Genomic DNA, 15,104 nt, shown 5'->3' on the forward strand with positions numbered 1-15,104 from the left:
TTTTCCAATTCTCTGAATCCAAGTTAACCATACCCTGCCAGAAAAAATGTGATTAGTAATCACTTCCTTTTAATTTTTTATTAGATATTTTTCTTACAATATATTCTGATCATGATTTCTCCTCCCTAGAATCCTCCCATAGCCTTCTCAGGTGTATGGTGAGTGTACTTTTAGAGTTGAAAGCAACTTGTGAATGTGCTGGAGAATATGTCCTTTAAATAAGATGAACTTCCTCAAGCTCACTACTGATAGCAACGTGACCACGTTCCCAGTCATGGCAGACAGTGCAGCACTAACCTTTCCCGACCACTGAGAAGAAACAGCTGCAGAATCACAATTGAAATGTGCATTCAATCTGGGGATCCTACTCAGCCACTCTTCCTGGTGACAAAACCTGGAAATACAGAATCAAGACTTTCCTGATTTTCATGGACTTCCTAAGAAGCTGCACACACAGTTTTAGGGTCATGAAACAAAACTGAAATTCAGACATGAAAACATCTATTGATGAAAGAATTCCCATCATGCTGAAGCTTAGTTTCTCAAATCTTTTGTATTGTTACACTACAAGAAATTCTCACAATGCCAAGATACAACTCACAGAGCACATGAAGCTCATGAAGAAGAAAGACAAAGTGTGGGTGCTTTGGTCCTCCTTAGAAGGAGTAACAAAATACTCATAAGCGCAAATATGGAGAAAAAGTGTGAGACAGAAACTGAAGGAAGGGCCATCTAGAGACTGTTCTACCTGGGTATCCATCCCATGTGCAGTCAACAAAGGCAGACGATGATGCCAGAAAATGCATGCTGACAGGAGCCTGATATAGCCGTCTCCTTAGAGGTCTGCCAGAGTCTGACATATACAGAGGTGAATGCTCACAGCTAACCATTGAACTGATCATGGAGTTCCCAATGGAGGAGAGAGAGAGAGAAGACTGAAGGAGCTGAAAGGGTTTGCAGCCCCATGGGGAGAGCAACAATACCAACCAACCAGAGCTCCCAGGGACTAAACCACCAGCCTAGGAGCACATAGGAAGGAATCCATGGCTCCAGTTGTATATATAGGGGAGGATGGCCTTGTTAGCCATAGGCGGGAGAAGAGATCTTTGATCCTGTGAAGGCTGGATGCCCCAGTGTGGGGGAATTTGTGGGTGAGGAGGTGGGAGTGGGTGGGTGGTTGGGTGGAGGCACATCTTCATAGAAGCAGGAGGAGGAGGGATGGGATAGGGGCTTTTTGGGTGGTGGGGGGAATGAGAAAAGGGGATAACATCTGAAATGTAAATAAAATATCCAATAAAAAAGAAAGAAAGAAAGAGGAAGAAAGAAGGAAAGAAAGAAAGAAAGAAAAAAGAAAGAAAGAAAGAAAGAAAGAAAGAAAGAAAGAAAGAAAGAAAGAAAGAAAGAAGAAATTCTAGCTTGAAATTGGATGGTTCCTATGGTGGCCCTATTTTTTTTTTTACTTGAAAAATAAAAGTAGTGCTTGTTTTTAATACAATAAAGCTCAGATAAAGAGTTCCTGCATCAGGAACTTAGTAGTTTTTTTCTGGAAGATTTTTCTTCTACACCCAAAATGTCAAACATGGTCTGGAGAATTGGCACTGGTTAAGAGCACTTGTTGCTCTTGCAAAGGACCCAAGTTTGATTATTAGCACTGCATGGTGGCTCATAACCATCTATATTTCCAGTTCCAGGGGTTCAGATGTCCAGTGCTGACTCCACAGGCACCAGACATGCATGTGGTTCACATACAGACATATAAAATAACAAAGTAAAATTTAAGCAAACATATTCAAATGAGATTTCTTTTGTACTTATTTCTCTACCGTTTTCCTGGTTGACTCTTGTTCTGAGAACACTTCCCTAAACATCTTGCTGGAAAACTAAAGTGCAGCGTGTATAATACTAGCAACAGTTTATTGTGAGCTATCCGTATGTGGAGTTCCCGATGCCTAACATAAGAAAACTCTTAAGTTATCTTGAATAAAGCCCACAACTGTTTTAGGCTGCAGCACAGGAAGACAAAACAGGCTCAAACTGCAAATAACAGGAGACTAGTCCTGAGTAAATGCTAAGATAACTGCAGTTACTTCCTGAAAGCATGAACTGCCAAGCCCTGCCATCTTAGTAACCAGTGTGCACCCTGGGTTATCAATATCAGACATTAAAGAAACTATGAAATAGTAGGTAGTAAAGTTTTGCCTCAGTGACTAATGATGGTACATACAAAACCACTGCAGAAATCTGATACAGAAAAAAAAAATTAAGTACTAAGAACACATTTGAAATCTCAGTTACACCAAGTGACTAATTTTTAAATAAAAAACTCTTGACTAAAGTTAAAAATCTTAATGTATTCATTTTCTTGTTTTCTTGTAGGAGTTGAAAGAATACCCAGCAGGTATCCACCTATTTTAAAAATTGCATTATAGTGGTGATGTTTCAAAAGCCTTAAACAATACAAATCTCATAAACAAGTTGCTTAACTATTGTGGGTTCTAAAGAAGCTTAATCAAAATAAATTAAATTTGTGTAATATAGGAGAGAATTCTCTGTTCTATTTGAATACCTTTTAAAATAGGACATTATACAGTTTTAAGTTGCAATTAGGTTCAAAAATAATATTATAGTAGGGAAAACTAATCTTAAGTTGGATCTAGAGGATGTGCATATATATAAGTAAACTAATAAGATTTCAGTAATGGAAGAATTATACAAATGCAAACTACATTGGAATTTTATTCAAATCAGAACCATCATTAGTGTCCATGTTTGCTCATTCAAATTGCAGTCTTCAACTACTATGTGTGGTATATTCTAAAGAAGTAGTTCATAGTCACAAGGCACACCAGCTAGGATATTTTGGGGGGTGGGATAGAAGAGTGAACCACAACTGAGAGGATGCCAAACAGGTCCTTCCTTGGCTTGAAATACCTGCAGAGAGGTTTTCCTGGTACAATTTGCAGTGAGAATTGCCAAGGAATTTGTAATCAGTAGCAGATTGAACCTGCTCACTTTTATGTTCATATCTTACATACTATAAGAGAGAGGAGAGCATGCCTCACTCATGTGAGTTTGAATTTTGCTGTGCTGTTCATATAGATACTCCTTAAAGTGGCATGTCACTCACCTTCCTGAGTTTCAAGTTTTCTCTCGGAAACACGAGCGTGATTCATGTTCTTCTTCCAGCATTAGAGTTGGTATGGTCCAATGAGAAAGTGGACACTGAAATGCTTTGAGGATTATATAATTCTTCTAAAACATAACTGATTTTATTTGTTCGGGGATGAGGAGTGATTCACTTTCCCCTGTTATGTTCACTGTTTTCAGCCTCATTATTCAAGACATGTATGAAAACATTCTCCTGTTAGCATCTTCCCCTTACTTTTAATAATGGTCAGCTATTAAATGCATCTGAACAAGTAAATTCTCTCTTTGTTCTAGAAGCAATGTATGGATGTTAAATCTATTTGGTAAAGCAGATGAGAGTACACTGACCCTTTCTTTGCTGAAGCATGGACAAGTAGCAATTCTGAGAAATCGTTACAGTAACACCAGTAACCTTCAAATTTATCTAACCCTAAAGCTGTAGCACTTTCAGTATGTTAATACTTTACACTTGAACTAAAATTCCTAAACTACCATTGCTTATTGATGAGATTCAGTGTCCACGTCTGTGTCTGGGTTCTAAAACATGCTCTTCTGATGAATTAGGACTCAAAGCGGCACCATGTAAAATGTCTCGAAACACAGACACACAGGAAAGATTCCTTGGATTACACAGAGAAGAAAGTCTGATGACAGGGGCTGAAACACTAACTTGATGAAAAAAAAAATAAATTAAATTGGTGTGCTGTTCAAGCTGAGAAACCACACTGTTTGGGCCTTTTCATCCCATAATTGAATGTTTGGTTAAACATTTAAATAAATACCTACAATTAAAAGAAGATATAGTATATGTGATCTTAAAATGCAAGGAAGGTTTTGTTTTGCTTTTTTGTAAGATTTAATTCTGAAAATATGTATTACCCAGATTCTAAATGAAATTAACTTTGTAGTAATCAAATATGTGAAATAGTAAGACTATGAATACATACACATACATAATCTATAAATATCTATTTACATATAACTGACTAAAAATTAGCTTACAAAACACTTCTATTTATCTGCAGTAAACGTACAAATGCAGAAATGTGTGTCTCCTTCACAGAGATATTTTCATTGTTCTCAATACAATATTTTAGAATGAGACCAGGCCGCACTTCAAGCCTTTGATGAGTAGTTTACTGTGCCCATTTATTAGCTTTAAATTGAGGAGATACTCACTAATGACTTATGCTTTTCATGTAAGGTAATGATATTCTAGCCGCAGATAAACTCAAAGAGACCATCAATCACAATGAGCCACTGCAAATATGGCTGGAACTGCCAACCACCACAGACATCTCACTTAAATTTTTATTTTTAATAAATCATATGTATATGATTCTGAATGTGGATATATGAGGTGAGTATATATGAGGTGTCTGTGGACTCTGGAAGAGAACATCTGCTCTTCTGAAGCTGGGAAACAAATTCGGGCCCTCTCAAAGAGCAAGACACAGTCTTAACAGTTGAGCCTTCTCTCAAGCTGCAACATATTAATTTTGAGCAATTATTTGCATATTATACAATACTTAAAGCTCTTGGTGGTTTTTTATACTTGTTTTATTAAGCAAAAATAAATTATCCCTGTAATTAAAAAAAAGAGCCATGCAACAGCAACAAAAATTGAAGTTTGCCTTTCAAGATTCCTTTAATAGTCATCATTATTTTTGTGTTAAGTTTGTGCTTCAGGTATTGCATTTTCAAAATACTAGTTTAAAGTTGTTGTTCATTAAATCTAATTAGCTGCACCAAGTAATGAACCACTCTGAGAAGATTAAATTTTGTGAGCTTCAAATACTAAACTACGTAACACATGAAAACTGCACTGAGTGGTGTACCATAAAGTTATGGGTTAATTTCCCCTACTGATAACTTAACTATGTTGATTAGCTATATAAAATTCCAACAATTTCTACACATTTAAGAGATGTGTTCAAAGAGCACTATAGAAAATTCTCAAGAAAAATTAAATAAAAATTCGTTTGAGAAAAGATCCGTCTCTTCCCTAGAGATGAGCAGCGGTCTTAGTCTCTTCGAGAGCAGAAGGGGAAGAGACGGGCATTAGGAGCAGCGTTTATGGATTAAAGCTGTTCTTCTTTCCCTTGGGGATTCAACACTGTCACTAGAAAAAAGCAAGCAGCAACTGGGATTGTCCACGGAAGAGGCACTTTCATTACTTCACGGTGCTTGGCTTCTGAAATCAGCACCCTGACATCGCACTCTTGCTGCCACTTCTGATAATGAGTCACGGAGAAGTGTGAGGAGACATGCAATATAACTCGGAGAGCAAAGAAGATGCCAATCACTCGTGTCAGGTTATCCAATCAGCTGTTCGAAAGTCAAAAATAGAAGCTAAGACTAATTCCCACAGCACTGTCGGATCAGAGCCCATTGCTTTGAAATAGCATCCAGGGAGGTTCAGGCATTTTCAAAGCTCGGTTTGGCTTATGTTGGGGCGACACTCAGGAAGAGATGCAGTAACAAGGTATTATTATAAAGATCTCACAAAAATAGTAAAAATGGAAAATATTTACTCATTGTCTCTACTACAGATATAAGAAATTACAGTGATTTTTTTTATTGTTTCTTTTTTGCTTTGGAGACCAGATCACTCAGTATGAAGAGGCAACAAGCATTCCGCTTGCCCCAGTCTCTTGAATATGTGGTTTATAAGCATACACCACCACACCTGGCTTATTATGTTATTTTTAAAATAATAAAATTAATTGTAGAAAAAAAAGTTGACGGAGGAAAAGCAACTTATCGCCGCTCATTTTGCCAGCAAATGAGTTAAAAACCAAATTTCTTTTAACAAAGTCAGACCCTAAGTGGTAGCAGAAAGAAGGGAAAGCATTCACCATGGTACATGTCTAGGGGCAACAACATTGTGATTTTGCTCATTAAATGCAAACTCTTGCCCTGCACATGACAAGGGAAACATCCTTATGCATTGAGTAGCTACATCCCATATTTCCACTATGCCTCCCATATTCCAAACACTAGATAAGTCAGCTTAAGCAATAGCTGCTGGATTTTTAAAAATTGTGCTTTAAGATAAACTAAAAGGATTCACCAGAGAGGAACAAAGACAAGGCCCATGAGTCCCCATAAAGCAGACACATATGTTTGAACCTAGAAATGGAGCTTGCTTTAGATTAGGGTGTATACAGTGATCCATTTCCAGAACTTAAAACAAAAGTGCTCCAAATCATTTTCCATCAATTCCCCCCTTCTACAAGATGCGACATCTGTGATGCACTGGCACTATTTTGAAATGACAAAATATGTGAGACTTCAAATCTCCCAATATTTATATGGAGTGTGTCTCTTTGCAAACTACAAATGATAAAATGTGAGGCTATTTCCTTATTCAGACTGTGCTAGGTCAACCCTTTTATTCCTTGGGTTGACTTGCAAGATTTCTTGAACTGGCTCAGAAGTAAACATAAGCACCAATTACAGAATGTCAGAATTTTTATAATTAGCTTAGATCGTCAACATAAATGTTTAGGCATTCTTCCACTAAATATAAAAATCATTAACTTTTATGTTATATACACATAAGCCACTGTGTCCATAACCAAATGACCATGGCTTGGGAAACCATAACCATGGCTTGCAATCACAAGACAGTTTTGGATTTAATACACACTTATCAACTTTTTTGACTGAATAAATTATAGTCTACACATAGAAATTTAGTAAACATTCCTAGACTGCTTGCTGTAAAACATAATGCAAGCTAGCAATACAGTGTACTGAAAGTGTCCTGCATAGATAAAATATTGGAATGAAACCGTGACACATAATGGTATGGATGAATTTTGAAAGCATCATATTCAGTGTAAAAGCCAGACATAATAAGACAACTAGTGTAATATTTCCACTTTTTTTCTGACACAAAATAGACAAATTGATGGGCACAGAACACAGAGTTTGCTAGGTACAGAGAATAATGGATTACTATTTAATACAAAAAAAGTCTGTTCAGGATGAGAAAAATTTCTGAAAATGGATAGCATGCCATTTGTATAACATCGTGAATGTATGCATTTAAATTAGTTTAAAAGGGTAAATCGATGTGTTATATTGATTTCAAATTTTATGTAATTAAATTGTTATATTAATTGTAAAATACATAAAACATATACCCATGTTCTAGTTTCCTACATTTGTGTAGAGTTTACAACATTTTAAAAAATTATAAAATATACTATAAAATAAAAATTTATCTCCTAGGTGCAGATATTATAAAGATTTAAAAATTCCAATCATTTTTTTGTGCTTATGCAATTATTATATTTTGGCTAGAAACCAAAAGATTTAGGGGGAATGTAAGAGAAGTGACAGATGACAGTGTCCTTTTGAGAATTAACCTCTATTCTTGAATTTTCTTCTAAGTTACTATTGTTCTTATCACACCTGTTTGAATCAAGAGCAGCTATGCCAGCTGGTTTCAGCCTGTTTACAATACAGCTAAGATTTTCAGTACATTTCTATTCAAGGTGGTATGCAGCTCCTTAGACTGGGAAGTGATTGGCAGATGAATGTAATTTATCATCATTTCCTTCACTGACAAAGACAAATTCCTGCACGTGGCAATATTAAGAATAAATTACACATGAAGAAGATATACAGGCTTTTTTTTTAAATGATAAACTAATGTGTTTCAAAGCAGACTACAGCTGTCAGCTCTGGCCATGCTCAACTGCACACTTGTCAGCACAGAATTCTGAATCCTTTCATCATGAAAATTCCATGAACATTTGCCATAGATGCACATAGAAGGGCGCTGCACAGTTGGTTGAGGTAATGCACTGATATCAGCCACTGCCTTTGTTGTTGTTCTTTGTTCCTTTCTTTTTCCCTTCCTTCCTTCCTTCCTTCCTTCCTTCCTTCCTTCCTTCCTTCCTTTCTTCCTTCTTTCCCTCCCTCCCTCCCTCCCTCCCTCCCTCCCTCCCTCCCTCCCTTCCTTCCTTCCTTCCTTCCTTCCTTCCTTCCTGTCTGCTCTTGATAAAGAGGCAGTGCACATTCACACCATGGATCAAGACAGAAAGAACTATAGGAATTTAGACAAAGGAAAAGAAAGCTTATCCCATCAGAGAAGGCTTCACACAAAACGCGGTGGCAGCTATGGACCTATATCAAGGCATGCAGGAAGGCTAAACCGACAAAGATATAGAGGCCTGGTATCCCTGATATTAGGAGGCATGCACTGGAAGTGAGCTTATGTTGGCTGGCGTGGCTGAGTTTCAGAGGGCTAGAGAGAAGCTGGATGAGTTACCACCCTCCGCGGTAGGAATTATTTATCATAACTACAGAAAAGAGGGTAGTATTGGAGAACTCTATCAATCAAGGCACCGCTGGTTATATTCAAGTAGCATTTGGTGTCTAAGACAGGGTCTCCTGCTTCCACCTAGAGTGGCCCAGAACTCCAGTATGATCCCGTTTTCCTACTCAGTCTCAATGGAGTCACTGGATAACAGTAAGAATGACATTTCTTTCTCTGTCTTTTCTGTTCTTTGTCATCTCTATGTAAGGCTATCTCAGTGGCAGTTACTGGCAGCAGTGCAACACCACTCATCTTCCTTTGTAATGAGGAATCACCTCTGACCTCTCAGTTGGCGCCTGCTAAGCTCATAATGCTGCCTGTCCAACACACAATGCTCGTGTAGTTGGAAAGCCGCTGGCCGGCGTCAATTCCATCTTGTCAAACACACACGGACACTCACCGCTCATTCAGCACTTGATCCTGTGACACATTCCGTTCTCTACTCCTTTATTTCTGTACACCAGCTAACCAAGTCTCTCTCTCTCTCTCTCTCTCTCTCTCTCTCTCAACATGTGTAGTAAAGGAAAAACAGTAATAACTCAATCTCAGTGAAAGCACCCTCTATGAGAGTGTGTGTGTATGTGTGTGTATCTGTGTGTGTTCATTTCTATGTGTGTGCATGTGTGAGTGTGTGTTCATATGTATACGTGTGCATGTGTGTGTGTCTGTGTGTATTCATGTGTATGTGTGTGCATGTATTTGTGTCTGTGTATAAGTATACATATGTGTATGTGTGTGCATGTGTATATGTGTATAGTGTACATGTGTGTGCATCTATGTATAAGTATACGTGTGTATAAGTGCACATGTGTGTATGTGTATGCATGTGTGTGTGTCTATGTATAAGTGCACATGTGTGTATCTGTGTACATATGGGTATGTGTGTTTCTCTGTGTGTGTATGTTTCTGTGTATATGTGTGTATGTTCTTTGTGTATGTGTGTGCATGTGTGTAATATGTGTGTTCCCATATATATGCGTGTTTGTGTGGGTATGCAGGTGTATGTGTGTATGTATGTATGTGTATTTGTGTGTATGTGGATATGTGCACATATATGTGTGTGCATGGATGTGTGTATGTGTATGTACATGTGAGAGTATACATGTGTGCATGTATGTGTATGTTTGTGTGTATGTGTGTACATGTGTATGTGTGTGTATACATATACACATCTCTGTTTAGAGCTCTGAACTTATAAATATTTCTCAAAATAGTTTAACCACAAGTTGCATAACATATGAGTTCTTATGTGCTGTGTTCTCCTCAGATGTGCCTGAATGAAGATTACATTGTTAGTTGTTTTCTTCCTTCCCTGTAAAGTGCCTTTAACTGCAGGCTTTCACATGGTGGATTAGTTCCACCTGTGAAAACATTGGCAGACATGCTGCCAGCTCACTGAGCAACAGCCCCTTAATCCTAAAGCAATTTTCTTGCTAAATATTTCAGTTTCCTCAGAAAGCAAATAACACAGCTTTTGAATTTTTAGTCAAATGCTCCGGGATGCTCCCAGGCATCTCTGTCTTAACCAAAACATATAGCTCTTAACATCATAGGAATTGTTTTTGTTCCTGTAGGATTAAGTAATCATTATATAATTGGACTTTGATTTAGAAGTCCAATTTATTAAAATATTATATATACACATGTATATAGTTATTTTTCAGAAAAATAATTGATTCGTCAAGTATTTTAAAATTAGGGAAGGTGAGGAAGTGAGGACTTTTACAATCTTATTCTTTGCTTCCTTCATTAGAAAAATCTCAAGTGTTTAAAATGTGAAATAAAAACATATTCAAGACACAGTAACAACAATAAACAAACGAAAATAACCCTAGTTCCTGAAAACCCCAGAGAGAGTTCCTGGAGTGTGCTATTTAGTGTTGGGCAACCCCTCCTTCTGCCCAAATACTGCAGGTGGAGACAAAGGAGCAAACTCAGATCTTCCTAGAGAGAATTTCTCCAAAGAGAGTCTGTAATTAGAAGAGTAATTCTAGCAAACCTAGTAAACACACTAGAATTAGGCTGACAGAGAATTGGTAACACTGGAAAGGGAACTAGGCAGACGTGTCATTTCTAGGTTAAAGTCTCCCCTGGTTTTCATGGCTTTACCTTTTCACTGAATAAAATGGCATGGCTGTTGAGTCGAACAGTCTTTCCAATTTCAAGTATGGAGGTGACAGCTCTCCTTATATACGGAATGTTGGCTCACAGACTCCACACAATCCAGTTTACTACAACTGCTCTGTTGTTGAGGTACATATTTGCGGCACCCACAACAGCCATCTTACCTGCTTCATATCTTACTCAGACTTATGTCCCCGGCTGGCCTTCAGCTGGGGAGTTGGGAGTAGCGGGTGGGGAAAGCTCATGTTGTGTGTGAGGGTATGAGGAGCCTGTACATGAGGAGACAAATCTGGGGACGTTCATATAACCTAAGCCTAGAATTAGGATAGACCCCCTGGCTTTCAGTCTGCCAATGGGAAAGCCCCAGACTGGGCTTACTGAGGAATCCTGGGGTAAACACTACTTGGTTTTTGGAATGGCTGCTCTAAACTCTGACAACTAATTTTCTTACACCCCAGCTGAACTAGAAATATTTTAAGAGAATTGGAAAGACTGCCATTCCGTTTTCCTGAGCCTATGTATGCAGGAAGAAGAGCATATTCTGTTATTCCACTCAAGCAAGCCTTTCCGTAGCCAACCAGGGTGATGGCAAGAAAAGCACTTAGAAAAAACCATGTCGGTCCTGAGCCGAAAGGGTAACATTTTATTCTATGTGTACACCTATAGAGATCTGTTAAGGGAATGCCCAATAAGGAATTCTGTGTGTGGCAATGCCCTTCTTGGGTCCTTGATGAACTCAGTCATGGAACTGAAAAAGGGAAAGAGATATAGCATTTCTGAAAATCAATGAGCTGATTGACAGAAAAAAAAATGGAAAATAAAGGGAGAAGTTGCCAAGTGCAGCCCACATCACGCAAAACTCGGAAAGGGAGCAAAGTTTTTCCTACACCCTGACTCCCAAAGGCACTGCATTGAAGCAAGCAGGTGTCATGACATTGAGATGAGAGAAGAAACACCCTGGTATCACACCAGGATGACAGAGAAGCTAGGAGGACTTGCAGAGATCGCTTATTACTGCCCCAACAGCTTCCAAGGACACGCGCCTCCCAAGCCAGATTGAGGGAAAGTAGAAGACACAAAGGTTAAATGGGCATTCAGACGATTTTACATTTCTAATAGTCATCAGTATTTAAACCAACCTGCTACGGAAATGGCTGATCACCTTTAAGAGCTGGGGGCTGAAAAGTCCCTTTGTTTGCTGGAACACCTCTTTTCCCATCTCAATTTAAGGCTAGTCAACCTTTCCCTTCCTTGCTCCATTTCCCACTGCAGAATGCAGCCGGGTTAGACCTTCTTTACCCAGTCCTACAAAGCTAGTCCCCAACCAAGCGGAAAGCCGGCTCGGATCGGAGAGCGCGGGCCAGCGGCTTACCTTTGGGATGGAGTGGAGCGTCCCGGCTGCCCCCAGCAGCGGTCCTGCCCGCCTGGCCGCTTGTGCAGGGCTACCGGCTCTCAAGGCCCCCGCCCCACCTGCAGCTGCAGCCGCCGCTGGCTACTCCGGGCGGGCTGCATGAAGTCATCGCCCGCCGGAGCAGCGCATTCGGTGCGAGCCGCGGGGGGAGACTCGCCGCTCTGGGTTCCAGGAATCGCGTCTGCCAGCTGCACCCGAAAGACGCTGTTCCCCGGGGTGGAGGCTGATTTTCTCTGACCGATTTTACAGCCGCGACATAGCCGGATTGTGCAACAAAACAGAAGGGGCAGACAGATTTTTTTTTGCAGAGCGTCCTTGCTCTCCACGCTCCCCTGTCACGGCGGCTGTTTGGATAGCTCCATCTGACTGTGGGTTTCCCACCTTCTCCATCTTCCTTATCAATACTGTTCATTTCGCCGAATTTGAGGGATGATTGTCTATTGAAATAAACAGTCAAATACCCCGAAAACACTAAAATGGGCAATCGATCTTTTAAAGAACCTTCACAACACGATTCATTTGCTTTTAACACACAAACACACTCACACACACACAAACACACTCACACACACACAAACACACACACACACACACAAACACACACACACACACACACACACACACACACACGAACATACATGCACGCAAACAGTTAAAAACAGTTATGAAAGCTGAACGCTGTGGATCTTTCATTTTCTTGTTATTATGATAGAATGGAGTTCTTCCAACCCAGTGAAGAGGGGGAGAACAGATAAATCACCCAAGGACAGGGAGGGGGTCATTCCAGGATTTTAGTGCTGTTTGCTAGTGGGCAGACACATGTACTTCCCAGGTCTCTCCCAGTGCTCCTTGTACCCCGCAGTCCTTGCTTTCTGGCCATACTACCTTGGTGAAAGCTATGATATTTGAAAAACCAAGAGGCAGATTTCTCATCTGCAGATGGCTGAAACTCCCAACGGATTTCTCAGAATTTCCCTTGGGGATAATCTAAGCATGAATGCACACAAGCCTCTTGTCCTTGCTACTTTAAATTGGCACGAGCTATTAAGGTTGTTATCTCTCCCTCCAAGCTCCCCCTTTTGCTTCCTTCCAGGTTACGTATTGTAAGGGGCAAAAGGCAGCCTAGGATTCTCGGTTTGGTACTTGGCCAGGGTTTCTTTTCCAAGCAGGGAGTTTCCTTATGGCTCGCATTCTGCAGGGTGGATGTTCCTCATTCCTCATATCTTGGCCTTCCTCATGAGCATCATTGGAGGTTGCCAGTATTACCCTGGGAATCTGTCCAGCATCTTACACTGAATTGCATAAGGGCAAGGAAGAAACTAAAAGAAAAAACTTCCTACCACATCCATCAATGCCAGAGCAGAGGCAGTAGTGGAGCCACCAGAGTTTGGGTGCGGAATGTATGCACTTGAAATTTGGGACAGCTGAGTGCATCTCTGAGACTCATTCTCATAAGATAAGCCCTTTATCCTATCACAGACTGCTGAATTCTTAACTCGCATCATAGAAGTACTGCCTCTAGTTCACAAATGCAGAATAAGGCTGAGGAATAACATCTTTAGTTTCACAAATATGAAGATGGCATTAGCATTGAATGTGTGCTTTAAACACAAATGTGGGAAGAAACCACAACAGTGGTGGTTTAAATAGGTACAACCTCCATAGTCTCATCTATTTGAGTGAGAGTAGAGAGTTTATGTGTGTGAATGTAGAGAATGGCGCTATTAGGAGGTGTGTCCTTGTTGGAGTGGGTGTGTCCTTGTTGGAGTGGGTGTGTCCTTGTTGGAGTGGGTGTGTCCTTGTTGGAGTGGGTGTGTCCTTGTTGGAGTGGGAGTGGCATGGTTGGAGGGAGTGCTTCAATATGGAAGCCATCTTTGGGATCCTATATATGCTCAAGCTTCACCTGGTGTGGAATCCAGTCACCTTCTGATTTCAGATCAAGATATAGAACCTCTGCCCCTCCAGCACCGTGTCTGCCTGCACAGTGCTATGCATCCCACCATGATGATAACAGACTAAACCTCTGAAACTGTAAGCCAGCCCTAATGTTTTCCTTTATAAGAATTGCCTTGGTCATGGGTCTCTTCACAGCAATGAAACCCTAAGTAAGACAAACAGTGAACATACTATAATGTTGTCACTAGCAGAAATAATAATTTATCCATCAATGTGTTTTTACAGCTATATCAACATATTGGTACTTTTCAGTCTTTAATAGATGCCATTTTTAGCACAGTGTTTGATGTATAGGTTTATTGAGAAATTAGTACAGATTTCCATACATCCTACTCCCAAGATCCTTTACCATGAACATCACACAGGATTACAGAAGTTTCTTTACAATTAGTAAGGACCCTCAGGGATTAACTGAAGCTGTCTTTGTACAGGCTTCTCTCGTTTTCAGAGTGACTTCAACTCTTTACTACACTCCTGTCCAAGATTCCACATTCTATTCAACTGTTAAATCTCTGATCATCAGTCCCAGCTAACTCTCAGTTTTCTTGTATTATGGAGACCATGACCACAGAGGTGAAGTGTCTGTTAGCACTGTTATCTCAAGATTACATATCACCACAATGGTATGGTTGGTGCTGACTGATGAACTGACAGAGACAGTCAGTTTTCTGTTGTAAAGCTGTAAAGCCCATCACTACTGTTGGAAACGAGTCACTGTGTGAAGCCCAACCCTGTAGGGAGCTGTGTGCAACTAGTGTGCATAAATAACAGTGTGGAGTAAGTGGAATTCTCCACATTAGCTTTGTCTACATGCCCCATGTATCATTTACCTCAATTGATTAATATAGATTTGGATTTTATACTTTTGGTAATAGTCTAATGTTTCCTTATTTTACTGTTTAAAATATTCCATTCAGAGCTCTGTCAGCTGGTAGCTGCATTCAGCTGTCCTACACCCTCCTGTGCCCTGGTGTTTAACAATTCTTTACTATTATCTATGTTCTATGTGTGAAACAATTCCGTGAGTTTTCAAAATGTTCTGGGCTCAGAACTGCCTAGAACTGCAACTGGTCATTTCTTCAAGGAGACCTATTTCCATTTACTGGAAAATGGTAACAGAGACTAAGCTATAGA

General features: G+C 39.8%; 1 protein-coding gene across 3 annotated transcripts in view; it reads right to left on the reverse strand.

Annotated features, from left to right (window-relative positions):
• The window catches only part of Pkia (cAMP-dependent protein kinase inhibitor alpha), a 77,073-nt gene extending 64,938 nt beyond the window's left edge, over window positions 1–12,135 (reverse strand). For 2 of the 3 annotated variants that reach the window (XM_034516721.2, XM_034516722.2), the window contains exons 1-2: window positions 11,976–12,127; window positions 298–394 (exon numbers count right to left, since the gene is read on the reverse strand). The gene's annotated coding sequence lies outside the window, so the exon portion shown is untranslated. Of the gene's footprint in view, window positions 1–297; window positions 395–11,975 lie in introns of all 3 variants that reach the window. The other variant, XM_034516720.2, reaches the window with a different exon arrangement.
• Between the last annotated feature and the right edge of the window lie 2,969 nt (window positions 12,136–15,104).

The sequence above is a fragment of the Arvicanthis niloticus genome, chromosome 13 (assembly GCF_011762505.2).
Source record: "Arvicanthis niloticus isolate mArvNil1 chromosome 13, mArvNil1.pat.X, whole genome shotgun sequence".
NCBI classification, from domain to species: Eukaryota; Metazoa; Chordata; class Mammalia; order Rodentia; family Muridae; genus Arvicanthis; species Arvicanthis niloticus.